The sequence below is a fragment of the Zonotrichia albicollis genome, chromosome 1, assembly GCF_047830755.1.
Source record: "Zonotrichia albicollis isolate bZonAlb1 chromosome 1, bZonAlb1.hap1, whole genome shotgun sequence".
In the NCBI taxonomy this organism is placed as follows: Eukaryota; Metazoa; Chordata; class Aves; order Passeriformes; family Passerellidae; genus Zonotrichia; species Zonotrichia albicollis.
In genome coordinates, this window is record NC_133819.1 from 50,043,374 (window position 1) to 50,056,447 (window position 13,074).

Consider the following 13,074-nt stretch of genomic DNA (forward strand, 5'->3'; position numbering starts at 1 on the left):
AATATGTTTTGGAGTAATTGGAGTATGGCACAAAAAGAGCATCTAGTGGGTGGAAATGCTGGGATTCTGGTGTCAGATGTATGTGTTACTGTCTCCTTTCCTTTTGCAGAGAGGAAAGTTTGATAGTGATTCTTCTTTGGGCAAGCAGACTGAGACCTTCTAACAGCCTTTATTCCTCTAGCAGGTATTGCAGGTACAAAGAATAATCACATCCTCACTGTGCTGCCCTTGGGAGTATATGCATTTAAAAGTGGGTTTTTATCTTGAATGGCCCAGTTTAGATATGCCAATAAATTTATGGGCCATGTTGAGGTTGCAGACCTATGCACCCTGGAAGCACTGTCTGACCCTTCTCAGAGCTGTGAGGCTGTGGTGTGTGCGACTTGAATGTCCCTGGGGCAGTTTTGATTCACATTTTGTTTTACAGGTAGTTCTTCTCCTAGCAGCACTGTTTGCTGTCTTGCAAAATACGACCAGTCTTCCTTCGGTAATTGCTTGTTGTGTTAGTTTTTAGATTTTTGGCGAGTTTGGGCCTGCTCCAAACAAACAGCCAGTGGTTTTAGATCTGCACAATCTTTTTCTTTTTTCTTTCTTCTGGGGAGATGTATTCTGTGTAGCAAGGATAAACCCATGGCCAGGAGGTGGCTGTTCAGGTAGAGTCTGGGGACCCAAAGGGACTGCAAGGGGGTACGTAGTCCTTATACTTTTCTACTGCATTTGGCATCCCTATATCCCTATGGAAGGGGTGTCCTTCCCTTCTGCCTTAAGGGGGGACTGTCCCCCACTGTTAACAACCCACACAGCAAAGCATAACTATCAAATAATTCCTGCAGAGGTGTATGGGACTGCAGGAAGGCTTTCCCTTAATTAATGGCTTAGCCAAAGATAGTGAACAAAGCTCACCAGCATATTATGGGTGAGAGGGACAGTATCAAATCTCCTGGGAGTGCTGGGGTGTGCCTGAATGCTATTCAGCTCCTACTCTTTATCAGCAAAAGGTGGGAAATGCTAAGCAAGTAAGTGTTAAAGCAGTGTCATCATTTACCTCAGGCCCTGGCATTGTCCATCTCCTCTTTTCACATTAGAGAGCTTTTTCTTTCTACTGTCCTTAAGTGGACAGATGGCTGTTAAGCTTAGACAGTATTTCATCTGCAAGACTCTTACCAGATAAAGTGCATTATCTTCCCATCTACTGTCATTTCCCTTTGCAGCTCTTCTGCAGAGCTTTCAAAAGCTATAATCTATTCTAAATGTGTTGTGCAGGCAACAGGAGTGAGGTGAGACTTAGCTGAACACCAGAGGTGATTTTTTTCAGCTTTAGAAAATATATATACAAGTCAAGTAACAAGTTCAGTCCTATCTGCCAGTGTTATTAATTCAGTTCTTCAAAGAACTAGGCACAGGCTTTTAAAATCAGTTCTTAAAACATAGTCCAGCAAATACCTCACACACTGCTGTGGGGGACTAAATTGCTTCTTGTTAGTTGTTTGCAGAATTAAAGGGTTTTGTTTTGAAACAGCTGCTGTCTAACAGGGGAATATGGATAAATATGGAACTTGTAGAAAGGAGGGTGAAGAGTCCCTTATTGGTGGTGAAGGACTTCAGTCAGGGCTGAGGCACCATTCTCCTTGGGACAGTAAGGGTTAAAGTCGAGCAAGAGCATTTCTCACCTCTCTTCTGACAGGTGCAAAATTATTAACATTTTCATTGCCAATGCTGCAGTGTTCCTTTAAACTGCTTCCTCCCACAGGAGCCAACCCCTCTCTGGGGTGAAACCTCTGCAGCCTCCAGGGAGCCCCTCTGGCAATAGAGGACACAAGGCCCAGGGGAGTGTCCCAGATGTGCTGGCTCAGTGCTCCTGCCACTTCTCTCTCTTCTCCTTGGTACACAAGCAGTTCCTTCAGTATGGTGCTGAAACCCTGACTCTTGTTCAGGAGCAGTAGTGCTTGAGTCAGAGCTGAATAGGAATACAGTAATTAGTACTGCTTGCAGTTTCTTGACAACAGTAAGCTGCAAGAGCAGGCAGTGTTACCCCAAGCAGGTTATGGATTTAGGTTATGAGCAGTAGAGGGAATGAGGATTTGTTCCATCCTTACACTGGTGTCACCTGGCCACATTTCCTGTGAGTCCTCAGCTGTGCCACTCACCTTGGCATTTGCGTGTCATAACAAAAGTATTTATAACTCCCCAGCAAGATGACGATACTGCTGCCTCTAAGCTTTGGGCAGAGTCACAGTGGAAAGCAAATTGCTTTCCTTAGTTCAAGTATCCTGTCCTTTGCTGTGTTCACTGTCAACATCACATGAACCCTCTGTGAAACTCACTGGGATGGATACACTGTGAGGTTTGTCATCTTTGTCCAGAAAGTGATATTAATGTGATTGATGCATTCTAAGGAGAACAGGTCATACCATCTTTTGGAATTTGTCAAAGGCATTATGCAAGCCTGCTTTTTCCTTCCTGACGCATTAGGATGCTTTCCTAAACATTACAAATTATTTTATTAAAGAGTTACCTAAGTTCTGCTGATTAACCTTGGTGTTCCCTTCTTACAGAAGAAAAAAAAAGCAGTAAAAGAGAATAAGGGAGCTCCCCTCACTTGCTCTTTGCCACAGCTACATGAGCCTATGACATAATTTCTGATTATGGTTCCAGTTGGAAGAGATCCTACAGTTTATGCTTCAGCACAGGATTGATTTGTAAAATATTAAAAGTCCATGGAGCCTGGCCTGGTGTATCTCCCACACATGCATCCTCTTGGAAACAAACTTATTTCTGTAAACTGTAGTACATCTTAAAGTAGTCAGAGTTGGGACTTCCTCAGGGTCAGCTCCTTTCCCTGAAGGGTTAAGAACTAAAGTAGGCACAACTGTAGCACAGCTGGTCTCCTTGAGGAAAAAATTTGTCTGTACTGTGTCTGTGACAGTAAATACTGGCCTGGCATCTTGATACTGCATTAAGTGATAGTTTTTAGTGCTGGAAGAGATTTGTTAACAGCGGAGGGTTTACAATCAAGGTTGTTACCTGGTTTTTACTCTCAGCAATTTTGTATGTCCAAACTGCTAATTATGGTAGTGCCTGGGTATGGCCCAGGATCTGGCTGGTGGCAAGCAAGAAAGGCACTGCAGAGCTGGTGCCACAAAGTTTTCTCTGCCCTCTTGTGTGTGAGGCTATGTGCTGAGTAAACAGCCTTCTGGAAAGTAGAAGATGAATAAGTGATACAGGCTAAAGGCTTCTCAGAAAGTAGCATTTACTGTAGTGGTCAGACTGCTGTCCTTTCTTTTTTGGTAGGCAAGAGAAGCCTGTGCAAACTGTGTTCCAAAAGGCCTTTTGCTGACAGCCTGCATTGGTAATGGACGCTGTCAGAGGGCTGGGTGTTGCAGTCTGTGTGCTCAGCCCTTGATGTGGGTAGTGAGTAAGTCAAGTCCTGTGCAAACTGTGTAATCTGCTTAGTCAAACTGGTATAAACCCTTGTGTTTGTTGTGCAATTTGGCTTTGGGTTGCAGAACTCCCTTTGTCAATGCAGACTGGGGATCTATGAGCAACCCTAGCAAAATTCAGTGCAGTACCATCTTGGATCAGTAGCCAGGCATTTCTAAGACTTCAGCACAGCTTGAGGAGTCGCAGGAATCCCTGCATACCACTGCAATGCATGTGACAGGGGAGGGCTCTCAGTTGCTGACTACAGAGGGCTTCCCTTCTTTTCCTGCCTGCACCCATGTAGGTTGTGTGAAGCCATGCAGCCATGGGCAGAAGAAATGTTCTCTTACCATGCACAACCTGTCTTCATATCTGCCCAGAATCCCACTCACAAATCAATTGTTTTCGTTCAACACCCTTGGAGGTTGCTCTGCACTTGAAACCAGTTCCTTTAGAGAGAGCTCTGCCTCCTCTCAGGCCCCAGACTGATGTCATGTTAATGTTAGTGCTGGATTTTCTGTGTCAGGAGCAGCTGGTTTTATGTGAAGCCATTGAGCTGTAATCTGTCTGAACAAGCTCTTATATGTACCATGAAAAATAAATGATCGTGTCTTTGTAGAGGCTAGATGAGGCTGCTTGGGTCTGGAGGGATATGACCACTCTCCAGTTTCATTTTTGCATTTAGAGAGAAAGGGATCTGGTCTATGAACTGCTCCAAATCCTTACATTAGAAAGGTGGGAGTTTCAGTTTGAGAAATGCTGTTCACATCTCAAGCTGTGTGTGACTTGGTTAACAGAAACATAAAGGAGATAAGCTATATTAATCGAGCCATGCAAATAAAACCCTTATCACAATCAGTAACCCAATCCTCTGAAGGATTTCCACAGGCTGGGGTTTTGAACAGCCAGTTGTTTCTTCATAGTGAAAGCTGACACTTGACAGCCTGGCCTGCATTAATGCCCTTCTACTTGCCTTTGTCTGAGTTATAGTGGCCTTCCTGAAATCTGCTATCTTTTGCCCTACATTAGGAGAGAATTGTTCTGCAATACAGCCTGGTAAAATGCTGCTCAGAATGATAAAAAAGTAAAAATAAACACAGCAGAAGGTGATCTCAGGGGAGAGGAAAAAGGTAATTTATAAATTTTCCCTGAAGTTAGAGAAATTGATGCTAGACAGGGCCATTTACTCAGCTAATCTTATTGGTTTACACATCAGACCACAAGTTCTCTGCTGTTTGCTTTCCATATTCAGCCTAATAACTTGGATTTAACCTATGGGCCTGTTCCAAACAAATATGCAACACGAACTAGGCTCCACAGCTCTGCTGAGTGGTCCTGCTGCACCAACACTCATTTCTGAACCACAGAATGCCTTCAGGAAATGGGATATGCCACCAGAAATTGGTACTGCTGCTTCGAGTAAGGAAGTTGGCATTCAGTTTTGCATTCACTTTGCCATGTGAAATATTTCATATGTAACTTTTGCTGATGCCTTTGGACAGTGGACTTTAGTGATGTATTTTCATGTGGGAGTTGGCACTTCTTTTGTGATTTTGAGTTGGTTTTGGTCTTTTTCAGTCTCAAGACACCTACTAAGATACAGCAAGTAAAACCCCACTAGTTTAACTGAGCTGTAGCTTTTCCCAGCCAGCAGATTGTCACAGAGAGCCTAGTGACAAGAGGGTTGAGCTTTGTTAAGCTCCTTTCCCTGAGCCTGAAGGAGAGCACCTGACTTAAGCAGATGCAAACTGGGAGCTGTTTACTGGTGTATTAATGAGTCCATGGAAATGTCAGTGGCCTTACTATAATCTGCCTGCCTCTTTGTTTTTCTCAGAGATCACCCTTAATGTTCAGTTTGGACAAACCAGCCATTCTTTCAATAGAAAAATCACATTTTAAATTAAAAAAAGGGTCACAGTGTGTTTGGTTTTTTTCATTCTTTCACTTCCAAAGTGCACCATAATTGTTAATGATCTCCTTGAAGCATGCTGTTTGCCATAGCTACACAGCAGTGGGTATAAGGGTAGTGCTTGCTCATGCAGGAAAATGTCCAAAAGAACTGGTAAGGATCAAAAAGTCCTCCTTTGATCACAGTGCTGTGGTAACAGTTTCAGTGGTAGGATAAAATCAGTGCTTGTTTGGAGTTCTTTTCCTAACAATGCAGCTTGTTTTGCTGAAAATTATAGGAATGGTCAAACTTGAGTGTCACAAGACTGAAGTCCAATACTTGAACACTTCAGCCTGAAGAGGAACTGTGGATAAATAAGGAGCAAGTCATCCTCTTGTGCATGAAGCACTGCACTTTGAAAGGCCAGACCTAAGTCACTGATGGAAAACATCCTGCTTGCAAAGGGAAGAGGAAATTAGGATAATGTGTGAAGATTACTACACATATGTAAATGAATCATAGGCAGTACCAGGGAATGCAGCCAATTATATGTATTTGCCACTAGTAACTACAGATCAATAACTATTTGAGAGCTAAAAAACACAAGAGAAAACATTTAGCCTGAGACATGCATCAGCTCAGATACAAAATAAGTAGGAATGTACAAAAAAGTTCTAGTGAGAATTGTCAATCTTGGGATACTGTTTGGAGGGGAAAAAATAACATTGCCACAAAGCTCTTTTGGTTTGAAGCATTCCTTGCTTTCATCTGGTGACTGGCTGAAATCAATAACTAATTCAGACCATGCACTTTAATAGTGATTAAATAATGAACATTTTCAGACTCAACAGAGTCTAACAGCAAAATTTAGTTTCTTCAGACACTTTGATTTCAGAGAATCTATCAAATGCATTCATAAGTATCCTGCTGTACTCATTTGTTTGCCACAAGAAGGGAGTGGTTATTATGTGGTTCTCTGCTGTCTATGACATTTCCTTTTTCCTAGGTCAATTTTTCTTCCTTCAACTGAAATTAATCCAGTGTTAATCTTTCAGAATAAGCAAGATCTATCCAACATTTTGGATGCAACAAAGTTTTCCTCATCACAAGCCATGATTTATTAATTCCAGTAAAAGATTCAGTATCAGAAAATTAGGTGACTAGCACCTGCACTGGAATGTAAAGCTGAAGTTTGGTATCTGGGATGCACCTACAGGGTAAAAATCTCTCTGGAGGGAGAGAATCAGACAAAATCCCAAAGAAACAGGGCAGTGAGTAAAGCCCAATGAAGCTCCAGCCAGCAGAAAAGGGCCTGAAGGCTGCCCCTCTTTCAGACCTAAACACATTTCTTGAGGTCACAGAACTGTGCTTGCAGTCTGTGGTGATTGTCAGCATAGAACTCACTTTTGGAAAGCAGGTGCCTGACATGCTCCATCAAAGAATTTATCTTTGAGCAGCGGGTGTGACCCTCCATGCTTTTACAACAGTGGATAGACCTTCTGCCCAAGGCCAAGGAGATGCCTCTCCCTTCCTGAAAATGCTCAGTGTGCACCTTTTCAGACAATACTTTAGCTCTCTACCGAGCAGAGACAGCTAGACTGTCCCTTCTGCCACCTCTGCTCTGTTTCACCTGCCTGACCAGGTGTAGTTTCAAAAATGAGGTTCCTATACCACTTCTCAAAAATGCTTGGCAACACTTTTAACTGTGTTCAGTGGTATTTATTTATAAATACTTGCAGCCAGTCCTATCTCTATGGGACAGCTCTGCTCAGAGCACCCTGCTGTGCTCCTGGCATGTCACCAGGTGAATCTAAATTAGCCAGGTTATGTTCAGTGCTTCGGAGGCTGCAGGCAATGCCTGGCAGGCTGTACCACCGAGAATTTGGCTGGAAATGTGGCTATTGCAATAGCAGGCACTGTTATAAATACTTTCTAAGAGGGGGATTTTCTGGCTGTGGTGGGGGCTGTGCTTTTCCTTACTCTAGAGCTGAGAGGCTGGCGGCAGTGAAGTGATGTTCAAATGCCGTGGGAGGGTCTGCTTGGGGCGCAAAAGACTAGTCAATTGCAGTAGTGGGAAGGGGGGAAAGAGAGAACGAGGAGATCAATCTGTAACTGACTGTGAACAATCAATTGAGATACCCCACTACCTTCGGACCAGCCGAAGGAGTCTTCCTGCCGCTGGGATATTTATACCTCCCTTGGAATCACAGCTTCTAAGTTATGGCTACTCCCGCAACTGCGTCCCTCGTTGTCCACTGCCCAGGCGTTCGGGTCTGTATTCCCGACAGCACGGTGAAAGCCAGGGTTGCAAAGACACGCCTTTAGGGACAGGAAAAATCCTTTCCTGCCTGCCGGGAGACCCCGCCGCATTCTGGGAGCGCTCTATGGAAATCACGGGTCCCGCCCCTGCTCCTGGCACCGCCTCCCACCGCCCTTCCCTGGGAACGGCGCGGCTCCGCAGAGATTCTCCGGGAGCCTCATGAGAGCTGGCTTTTCTTCCCTGCACCTCTCTACTGTGTTTTCCAGAGATAACTGAGCTTCCACTAGGAAGCTGCTTTGCATCTCCCTCCTTCAGATTGTTTTAAGTGGTGGAATGGCAAAACGAATCCATTTCCGACAGTTAAGGGGAAAGGAGGGGAAAGGGAAAGGAAAGGGAAAGGGAAAGGGAAAGGGAAAGGGAAAGGGAAAGGGAAAGGAGCTCCTAAGCACTCTGATGGAGAGGAGCTCTGCAGTTTCCAACCAAGGTGTTTCAAAGAATGGCCTGTGGACAAGCTTCAGTAGTTCAATGTGTTTGTGCTTTGGGCTAGCGCTGAACGTTTGTATCAGCTCACTGAGAAGCTTGATGAGCACTGGAGGCAGCCCAAGGGAAGTAGTGGCAGCACATGTTTAGGATAAGTTAGGAAATAAGAGCATCCCCACCTGCCAGAGGCAAGCTCAGCTGTGGAGAGGAACTTCGTGTCTGAGAGTTTCCCTTCAGCCTATTCTTCAGCTTTTTCTGCATGTAGTGAATGCAGACATCAATAAGCACTGATTCATCTGATTTATTTTCCTTTTTGTGCTTCTCTCTCCTTCCTCAAGAGGGCTACTTTTGTTATGGAATTCATATCTCTTCTGCCTAGTGAAACCCTGACCCAGGCACAGTGGCATTCTCTCCTTAGGTAGTAAGCAGAAGGAACTGGTAGTTAGTCTCTCTGATTGCTATATTTTGCCTTCCCCAAAGTCTTGTCATTACTGAATAAAGGTTTTCCTGGACTTGGAGGAATTCCTGGGTTTTCTCTCAAGCCTGTGAGCACTTATCTCTATGGCTGTTGGTCTAATTCTTTATTGGAAGCATTTCCATAACTGACTTCAAGAAATATTTTGCAGCTCAGTCTCTCTTCAAACTCTTGAAAGTTACCTCAGTGTCAACATACGTGCTGGGGAAAATCTGTCCTAGCCAAATAATTAGAGGGAGAACACAGAGTTTTATCCCCATAGTCCTGCTCTGGTGAGTGTATAGTGAAATGTAACATGCCTAAGCTGTGTGGGATTTTAATGCTCACCAAGAAAAGACAGGAGTATTTAGTTCTTGAGTTTCCAATACACGTGCAGGAGGAGATACCTGTCTCTCATCCACTGCTGTTTCCATCTTGTCTCCTCCTTAACCCTTCCAGGTGCTCTTTTCTTTCTGTGGCTTTGCAAACTGCCACTGAAATTGCTACAGTGTCACCCATGGGGAGGAGCCCCAGTGAGAGTGGTGAAATAGGTTGTGAAAAAAACTGGTGGCTCCCTTGGATTTATAGTGACATGATTATGAAACCTGAGATAGGTAAAACTGGCTGTAACAAGAATGAAATTCATTGCTCAGTCACACAGACATCTTGCAGAATGGGTCTGTGTCACATAAAGAATTATCAGCTATATGAACTATCTCAGCAGCACTAAAACCTGAAATACAGAATATGTAAAAGCAGAGAGAAATCCTCCAAGGGCTGGACTTGCTGTATTTTGCATGGAATCATATGATGTTCCCTGCATTTTCTCCTGAATTTTCTTTTTTTTAATGCTGAAGATACCCATCTGTAAAGAGGAGAAGTGGTGATAGTGTGGGAATTAACAAAGTGTAGGTGTTTAAATGTTTGGGTGGATTGAGGGTGGGGATTAACAAAGGATAGGTGTTTAAATGTTTGGGTGGATTGCTGGTAGCGAGGTTTTGAACTTTTTTTTTTTTTTTGACACACTAACAGCAGCATTATTAGTCTTCCAAAACTTAAAACTTTCTTGTCTGACTGATCTTTGCCTTGTATTTTCAGAGCATGGTTGACAATTACATATGGTCACAGATGATCACTGAGATGTTAAGTTCCTGCACGTTGATATAAATTTTTTTTCTTCTTCTTTTTATTCTTTATTCTTTCTACTTTTCCATTAGAAGATCATGGGCTCAGATTTTTACCTGACCAGCTTGCTGTTTTGGAATCAATTAAAGAAACACAAATACAATCAGACTTGTGGCCTAGTCCTCCTGCTTAGGGTGAGAATTCTAGAACAGCAAGAGGTATTGAAATTTATTTGGGGGCCACGGTGCCATTCATTGTGGCTATAGAAATTTCCATGAAAAAAGAATTGTTTGCAAAATGGTTTATTTTATCTATAGTCTGGCTTCTCTGAAACTTGGGGATTTTTTTCAAGGGGATGTTCTAATGTACTGTAGCTGTTCTATCCTAGCTAACATGTATGATGGGTTTCCATTTAGTTTTATTTTTATGCTTGCTGATAATTAGGTCCATGCCTTTAGTAAGTGTAAGAGAGTATTGCTTTATTAACATCAATTACTGTTAGCTCTCAGTGGCATGGCAAGAGCACCCACATGCCTCAGCAAAACCAGCTCCCCCTCTGACAGATGACAGTACCAACAGCAGGCAAGAGACATTTCCCTGCAAGCTCCTTAAGGCACAGAATTAATGCATTCTGATTTACAGCAGCTCCAGTCCTTGGAGTATTCCCAGGGCTAGGATAGTGACAGGGAATGATGCACATTTATTGCAGCACATTCTGAAAGCACAGCTCTTTTAGGTGTGTAACCTGACGTTATTTTAAATTGGCGGGGAACAACTTCTTGAATTATAGATCTGTATTTTTCAAGATAACAGAGAAAATTGTTTCATGTGACACTGTTAGCAGGACTTCCTTCTGAGGCCAAGTGAGACATGGTTTTCCCCTTCTCAGGGTATCAGTCATAAGAAAGATAACCTGTATCACTGGGAAATGTTTTGTGTTTTCTGGGGTGGAAAAAAACTGTGAAGTAGCTGAAATTACACACCATGTCTCTTTTTTTTCTTGCAGAGCTTCCATACAATTTAGAGATTGGAAACACTCTCTCCCCCTTGGGAATTAATTAAAATGACTTTATTTAATCTCTGCAGACTATAGGTATTTGTATATTCAGCCTTCTAACATCTCTCCCTAGGGAAGGCTTGCTAAAGAAACAGCTCAGCTTTTTCAGCAGAGGTAACAATGTTGCATATGTGCAATTATTGTTTCTTACACTAAGCATCTAAGTTAATACTTCCAGAATTCAGTTTAAACGACAAAATAAACTTCTAGTGAAAGTGTAACTCTGCCTAGAGAGAAGAGATACTTTCTCTAACTGTACTTTGAACTGTGTTCTCTTCAAAATGTTTGTTTTGCTTTAATGAGAGAATGTTGAAATCTGTTAGCCTTTTATAAAACTCAGCTAAAAGAAATTGAGCAAATTTCACAAGAAACTTGGTCGTGTTGCAAGGAAGATTATTTTTATGTAATTTCATTTACCACTTTTGCCTCTTGCAGGTTTATGGCGTAGATGTGGCCAAAATGGTGTTTGGTGCCTAAAGAATGATGTGGGAGCTGGGAAGGCAAGAGTTTTCCTTTTGCAGCTTGTCTTGGGGACAATCCTCTTCCCTCCTGCATGGGTGTAAACTAAACTTTTGGCAGACACATAGCACTGTTTCTGTCACAGAGTGTCCAGCAGAAGGTAAAGGTCCTGTGCCAGGTGCAGCAGGTGCCACACCTGTGTGGAGGGGGACAGGGATGCATGGAAAGCACCATCTGTAAGTCTGAGGAGCCCATCACCCCACACAAGGGCTTCCCCCAGTCAGTGACTGTCCCAGCAGGCAGAGGGGCTCTGCTGCAGTGTGGTGAGATTCCCTGGTGCTGCAGGAGGCAGGATACCTCCTCCAGAGGGAAGGGGCTCTCTAACTTGCACCACTGGGACTGATTGCTGCTAACTGGATTTTGTCTTCCCAGTGGAAATTTCATCGGTCTTAATTACGTTACCTTAACCTTTCTTTCTTTCTTGGTCTGCTGAACTCAGTGAGCCTGAGATGTAGAAAAACAATGGCTCCATAAAGAAGCTGCTCTGATCATAAAAAGAACCATGAGTCTGTGGTTAAAAATCCCTAATGATAATTCTGCTTGGGTGATCAAACTAAGAGCAGATGATTGCTATCACTGCCACTGACCTTTCCATCACATTCATTTATGTGAGACTTGGCTGTTGCAGTTTATATCACAGTAATAAAAAGCCCACTAGAATTGGCTTTACAACGTTCTGGTAGCTAGTATTCAATTAATTGATACCCTGGATGATTAATGAAACCAGCCTATAAAATTTTATTTGAAACCTAGCACCCAGACACAAACTTTGTAGGTTCAAGGTGATACGAAGGCAAGGAATTTTCTAGAAAAAAAGTCATCACATATATACAAAAGCACTTGGTGTCATTTTTACTTCCTCATGTAAGGTACAGTGCTTTAAAATGTCTTGAGATAGAGTTGTATTTAGTAGGAATTTATCTACTGACCTAATGACTGCAAAGCCAACCAGGAAACGTAATGAGCAGAGCTGGCTGACCCATCCTTTTTGGGCTCCCAAATACTTCAAGGTAGAAAGTCTGCTGAGTCTTCTTTGTTTAAAAGATTTCTTTCAAAATGCAGTGCTTGCCTGGAGAATGCAGCAAGTGATAGGAAGAAGTGTTTAGAAAAGAGAATCAAGATTGGGGTTCCAAAGTAGGAAAACCAAAAGAAAACTCATGAAAGCAGAGCACACTAGGATCATATAATGTAAATAATAGAAAAATAGAAATGTGTCTGGATGCAGTGATGAGCAATAGAGGTGCCTTTCCTGCATGTATTTTATGATTGTCTTTTTGCAAATATTAAAATGAATATTGTATGTGTTGTGTTAGAAAGTAATGCTGTATTAATTCTCTTAGGTAGGGTGTTAAATATAGTTTTAGGTTATAAAAAATGTTAAAACAGAAACTATGCTATGTAGGATACTTTTTTTAAAGAAAGGACTCACAGAGAGATAGCAGCCACAAGAGACCTAAATCTTTCAGAGAGAAAGAATTTATTGCCCTCTTATCAAAAGAAATGAACTTCTTCCCACCTCGAAGGCACTGTTAGGATTCAGAGGAAGAAGCTGACGATGACCAGACAGAATCCTGTTTTTGAATGGAATTTATACATCATGTATGAAATGTATGAATATGCAACAGGCTGCTGCTCTTAAGTTAACGGGTGTCCTTTTTCAGGCCCGTGCTGCCCAGAAAAAGGTACCTGGATGTCTGTAACTCTTTGTTTCTGTTGTCTCATATTGTCCTAATTCAAATTGTTCAAATTATTATTACTCTAATTGTATTACTATTTTTATAACCATTTTATTACTATTAAACTTTTCAAATTTTAAAAACAAGTGATTGGTGTTTTTCACACTGCAGGACCATGGGGAGGCAGGCAGCACC